A 6,639-nucleotide genomic window follows, 5' to 3' on the forward strand; every position below is an offset into this window, starting at 1 on the left:
ACTTCTCATAGAATCCATTTGACTTTCGGAGGTGGCGAAAAGCTATAGTATACCCTCCATCTGTGTAATAAAATCAAGACGTACAACACAAATTTGAAGGAAATCTCGGGCAAAAATGTGACAAAACTCTTTTCCTGTAAACTTAGTAAAATAACTGTGAGATATGAATTGATTTGATGGTATTTAGTAATTAAAATTCATTATTCCATTTGCCTCATCAAAGATACGAACTAGTTTTTAAATTTTACTTTTCCTGTTTGCCTTTGCACATTTATTAGAAATTGAAGCAAATTTAAACGATGACAAACATTTTCTGCCCCAATTATCTGCTTCAATTGCCGTGCAGCGAATGAAAGAAAATTATCAATTGAGCGCAGCGCTAAAGAGTTGACCGAGAAAAGGTGGCTAGCTTTAAAACTTTGAATACACAAATATGCATAAGTATGTACGACTACACATACATAAACGCAACTAAATACTAGCAACTAGTGAAAAGCGCAAAATCAAACAAAACGAAAACGAAATTTGATAGTTATTACTTGCCGCCAACGATATGCAATCATTTTCCAACTGATTACATTGTTTACATTAGAGTAAACATTTGGAAATGACACTACGCTTGAGTCGTATTGCATTTTCATTGGTCTATGATATTTTTTTTTAGTAATAATCGCTGTCATAACTGTGCCAACAACAACACCAGCAACAGGTGTGACACCCGAAACAATGTATAAAAATAATAGCACGAAAATGACACCTCCGAGAACAACCCACGCGCTTGTCGTTTAATTCCGGCGATTGCATTTGGATGTGTCGGATTCAGTTGTTCGTTGTTGAGATTCAAATGCAGTATTACTTAGTGTGCACACTTGTATTTTTTTTTTAATTTTATTGTGGGTTTTTTTTTATGTTCATGTTGCTTTTGTTGCATTGAGAAAAGAAATTCAAAAAGTAGTAGAGAGCATCCATATTTCAATTTGGATTCGTTTTTCTGCTTTAAAATGGTCACAGCTGATAATAATTCGGATAAAAAATACAACCTACACCATTTTTCCCAATAAATTTGCCAATTGTTCATATAGCAGCAAACATTTCTACAACAAAAACATTTATAAGCATCACAAACACATAGAAGAATACCGCCTACAGCAGATGAAGGTGGTTGGCGAGGCAGATGAGTGTGCTAACATTTATTGAATGACGTTATCTCCAAATTTTTATGTCAAAATTAGTCAATCGAAATTCTCTGCTTTTTATCAATTGTATGATATGAATTTCCTCATCGCTCTCTATATTTTTTCACTAACTGTGCTTGTGCCTATTGCACCGGTATCCGTTCGAATGCCTCTTTAGCTCAGTGGCAGAGCACTGGTCTTGTAAACCAGGGGTCGTGAGTTCAATCCTCACAGGAGGCAATCATATTTTTGAGATATAATTTTTAGTACCTATATAATTCAATAAAACTATTTTTTATTAAGAAAAGCTAGACTAAGCAAGGGTTTGATCGACTAAATCATGAAATTACTTTTTAAAAATTTCTAATATGCTCAATTCTCAATTTCTTCATTAAAAACCACTTCGCAAGAGTTATCTCTATTAACAATTTACCAAGTAAATTGTTTTTGGGAAAACAATAGTCACAAACAAAGTGGAAAGCCTTTAAATACTTTGTTGGACTTTCTGATCATGGATTAAATGGTTCAAAAGAAAGCAATGATTGTAATGTGTTGACTCAAACGGTGGTCGGCAATCATTAGTTATTTGTCGACATAAAACGTCAAAGCCCAGGTGCGGTATCCTCTCCCCTTTGTTGTTTAGTTTCTATATAACGAAACTCCCCCAAACACCAGAGGGAGTCTCCATCATCTCGTATGCTGACGATTGCTCGTTAACGGCATCTGGGATTTTAAAGTTAGCTCTCCGAATTTTCTCGCTTCTTCACTGCAAGGCGCCTTACCCCCTCCTCTACGAAATCCTCGGCAACCATTTTTACCATCTGGAAAAAAGAGATCTGGCTAAAGATGGGTATACATGTCAATGACGAACCTATTCCGTTGTTAACAACCTGAAAATGCGCAGAGTAACCTCCGGCAGCCCATTTATTTTCTCGGCGCACATAACCGCAGTTGCCAAAGTCATCAAATTGCATGCAGACTCACAGTGTGCCATGTAGAACAAGCTAGGTGCACAAAATTTTATTTACGAATCAACGACACTTTTGGCAAAGACAAATAAACGTTGTTTCTCCACAGCGAGGTCCAACTGCTCACAAAAAGGGAGCGCAACATCATGTTCAGCAAGCAGACATTTGCTGGATGCAGAGCTTTTACCCAGGCGCGTTGGAAGGCATACCTATGAGCTGAAAAATGAGATCCAGCGCTACGTACAATAACCGCTGGACCCGGGACTGTACAGATAAACTATACAGGGCATTCACAGCCAGGCTGTTTTTACTTGTACATACTACCATTCTGGAAATGCCATCATCAATCTCCAAGCGCTAACTGTGGACGAGAGAGTGCTTTAAATGCCGACTGCCGTGGGAGACCTGCCTCACACTAGCACAGTTACGGTCAGGATAAAACAGCCGTCTAAACAGCTACTTATCCAGACTCGGCCATAACATCCCAAATTTGGAGGTTTCCCCCACAACTCCAACCATCTCTTTACATGCCCATTCAATCCAACTCAATTTATCGCCCTCTGTGGTCGAAGCCTGTCGAAATATCGCTTCTTGGGCCTAGAAATAGTTGAAGTTGTCGACAAATATGGAAAGACAATCCGATCTTTACAGAGCTAAGTAAGCCACAACAACAGCAGCATGTGTCGACTGCATTATTTTGCATTATGGAACGACGCACAGTGGGCCAAAAAAGGTTACTTAGGACAAATGAATTTTGAGAGCCCAAATATGAACCGATTTCCAGTTTCTTTTTTTTTAGATAAAAGATAATTAAATTTTGTGTAAATCTATCTATGCCGATTTTTTAAAAAAGCTCTGGTTTTTTATTTATTTATGTTGAAAAGTGAAAGAAAAAAATGTCACATTTGAATGCTTCCACTTGTTTAGAAAATACTTGGAATTAATTTCAAATTTCTGCAATTCTTAAAAAAAATATTCATAAACATTTTTCCATATGACTACCATAAATCTCTTCGACGATCCATTGTATAGGTACAACTTTCTTGAGGGTCGAAGACGGCACATATAGAATTTCTCTGCAGCTGTCCGAACTTAGCCAGACTGCGACAGGAGTTTTTAAGTCATATGTCTCACATCGGACTACCTAAAATTCATCAAAGAGCCTATACAATTTTTCAGATGAGTAATAATTTTCCATTTCTAACTTTTTCAAAACCCTTTAATACTTTATTCAGGCCTTTGGTACAATAGAAAACTATGTCTGAGAGTATGGAAAATCGATTTGGGTTTTCCGGCCTGTCACAGTTCTAGTACATTGCATTCCCTTCTTTTCCATTGCCTTTTTACTTAGGAAATAATGAATACGCATAGGCAACAACTGATCTGAAGTTTGGCCTAGATCTGTCAAGACAACATACAAACTTTTGTCGCCTATTATTCAATCAGGACTGTGTGTATTGGAAGTAACAATATCATATTTCACCACATAAAAATTCAAACTTTATTAATCTTACACATCAACACTGATAAGACAAATTTTCATTTCGATACCTATTTTTTTTTTTAATAATAAAAAGGGAAGTGCGAAACCTAATTTACATACATTTACCTATCTTACCCTCTCAAGTTACGCAAACAATAAGAAGAGTGCGTTCCGAATGCACTGCTGTGTGAATTATTTATTGCATTTTAATGTACTTTCGCACTCCATTATTCCACTCGGCTCAATGCGCTGTCAGCCACTGGCAAAAGCATCGCCATCAGCAATGCGATTGCAACTCGATCACTTTATTGATAATTAATTTTAATTATCAACTATTTGTTCGTATTGGCAGCGGCTGGCAATTTGAATAACAAAGGTGAGGCGCGAGAACGAAAGAGGAGAAAGGTAGGAATTCGTAGGAAGAATGGGGCAAGCAAGCGCGTCCTTTTTCATGCATATATATAACTTATGCATACCTATATATGTATGCAGACAAATTGTACTTTTTGTACCTACTCAGCGTGTTAACATTGACTAGACTTTTTTTTGAAGTTAAACTTGTTGTAGAAAATAATTAAAATTCTCTGCATGCAAAGTACTCTAATGGAGCAAGAGTGACGAGTTTTATACCCATTGATGTAACTATAAACACGTTTCTATATATGTAGTCATTTATACATACATACATATTTTAGTATAAATATAGTTTCCATTGGCTTGTTATATCAATGCAAATGCATATGTAGATGTGCTTGTTCATAGGTTATTTTCTAATCCCATTGTACCTCAGTCATTCAGTCAGTAGGATTTACATGCCAGGGCTATAAATATTTAGTCCCAGCGGAGGTATACTGCTGCTTTTTTGCTGCTTGAAGGCATAAATTATTCTATTCGTCTCAAACGTGCCGCCGTTACGGTTGGCGGCTACATTCAAGAAGGGTTTACCAAATGGCTCATGTGATTGTGGCGATAAAAGTCTGAGATTAACTGCTACTACTCGTACTAATGCTGTCTGTTGTAGACAATTGACAATCACATAAAATTCACTCACTACAGATTGGTATTGAGACACCTGAAGCGGTGGATTTGTATGATCTCTGAAAGGGATTTAGATTTTAATTTTAGATGTGCATACATACATACACATGCCCCTAACTAGTATTAGCTATCAACTACGTGAGCCGTCCCTTTTTTATACTCTCAATTGAGGTCTTCTTTTTTAAAGTAATTGGACTTTTAATTTAATAAAATTTTATTTTTTAAGTCTATTACACTGTGCGACAAAAACAACAAAATTTTTAAAACACACGATAGAATCGATATACTCACGAAACTATGGGCCAAATATAGTAAAACTGCGTTTTTAATTTTTCACTCTGACGTCAGGATTTTTTCCAAAGGACTTTGAAATATTAAAGATATGATCAATTCAAAAAATTATTTAAAAAAATCAGTGCAATGTAGAATGAAATGAGAGAGAAAATTCTAAATAGGTATTGAGAATGCGATTTTAATAAATTTAGTCCTCAAACAATAACTAAAAAAAAAATATATTGCGAATTTTCAAGCATATTTAAGGACAAAATTTGTAAAGGACATTTTCCATACCCATTCGTCCTTATGCACCAAAAAATGTATGCTCACATACTTATAAAGAGCTTTTTCTTTTATTTGATACCCTATTGCCTGCCGGGCATCGAACCTCAGCACTACGAACCGCTCATCCACAGCGGCTATCTAGCCTATTCGCAGCAAAAAGAATTATTTTCAAAAGAGGAGATATCTGGGTTAGGTCTACATATTTTGGCACAATTGAGAGATTAGAGAGATAAACCAGTGCCAACCTGGTCATAGACAATTCCCCGACTTTATGTTTGAATAATTTGAATTAAATTTTCTAAAGTTAAAATTTTCTTATTTTGATATTTGTTTTCGTACCATATATGCATGTAAGGGTGGTCCTTAAAATATCAACATCTAAATTATGTATGGGGCACCCATTTGTTTTTTAAGCCCACAAAATAAAGATTTCCACTAAACTTAAAATTTTTAAAGAAATTTTTATGGGTGGCTATCAGGGTTAGAAAAATTAAAATTACAAAAACAATTTGACATACAAATTCAAACTCCCGCTAGTTAAAATTTTGTAAAATTTGTGCGATATTATTTATTTAAATGCTTGTAAACCCTGGAGCAAACCACCAATTTTTTTTTTTAATTTTTAAATTTTCCACCCTAATATATGAATCTGTAATTGGTGCACTATCCAACGCGTTAATGCATTCATAAAACTTATGACTAACCGATTTTGTTTGTTTTCCATTAACTTGTATCTAAACTTTTTGTTGTTTTTTTTTGCTTTTATCAATATGCTCGTTAACTAAATATTAAAAAATATTTGTCCGCTATTTGCATTTCGTATGCGACAAATTTGTGTTGTCCGTTACATTTTCTTTCTATACTTTTTGTCTTTCTTTTAAATTTCACTTTCTTTTGCTTTTTATAATCTACATAAAAGCTTACAGCGTTGAGAGTAAAAGTGCTTGTTGCTTTGTCATACCCACACACTTGTTTAATACTTTAGGCGAAATGTCAAAAGCGTTTTGATTGGAAAACAGCGATAACGGTAATATTTGAAAATAATTTGACTATGAAATTGAATTGATTTTCCGTGTTTTTTTACCTTTTTATAGAAAGTAACATACTGTTAGCTTTGATATTCTTTTGTATCGTAAAAAATTCAATTTTTTTTTAAATTTGCATATTTTTAAATGCACAAACATATATGCGTGTGACTATGAACATATTTACACATTTACCTGTATACATACCTACATTCTTAGTTGCACAATAATGACTTCCAGTCGAGTAGGTAATAATTAACTCATTTTATAAAAAGAAAACAATGAATGCCGATTTCTCCCCCTAGAAACACAAAAGACTATTTTCAATAATTGTTTAAAACATTTGTGTTCCATTGTGGCTAGATGCACTGGTTCCCCTGATGTAGGTA

At 34.8% G+C, this 6,639-nt stretch overlaps 1 non-coding gene across 1 annotated transcript; it reads left to right on the plus strand.

The window, feature by feature from the left end:
• Positions 1 to 1,343: 1,343 nt before the first annotated feature.
• On the plus strand, positions 1,344 to 1,415 carry Trnat-ugu. Its single transcript has one exon. It is a non-coding gene; the product is annotated as a tRNA-Thr (tRNA).
• The last annotated feature ends 5,224 nt before the right edge of the window (positions 1,416 to 6,639 follow it).

The sequence above is a fragment of the Rhagoletis pomonella genome, unplaced genomic scaffold (assembly GCF_013731165.1).
Source record: "Rhagoletis pomonella isolate Grant_MI unplaced genomic scaffold, Rhpom_1.0 Rhpom_scaffold_00007, whole genome shotgun sequence".
Classification (NCBI taxonomy): domain Eukaryota; kingdom Metazoa; phylum Arthropoda; class Insecta; order Diptera; family Tephritidae; genus Rhagoletis; species Rhagoletis pomonella.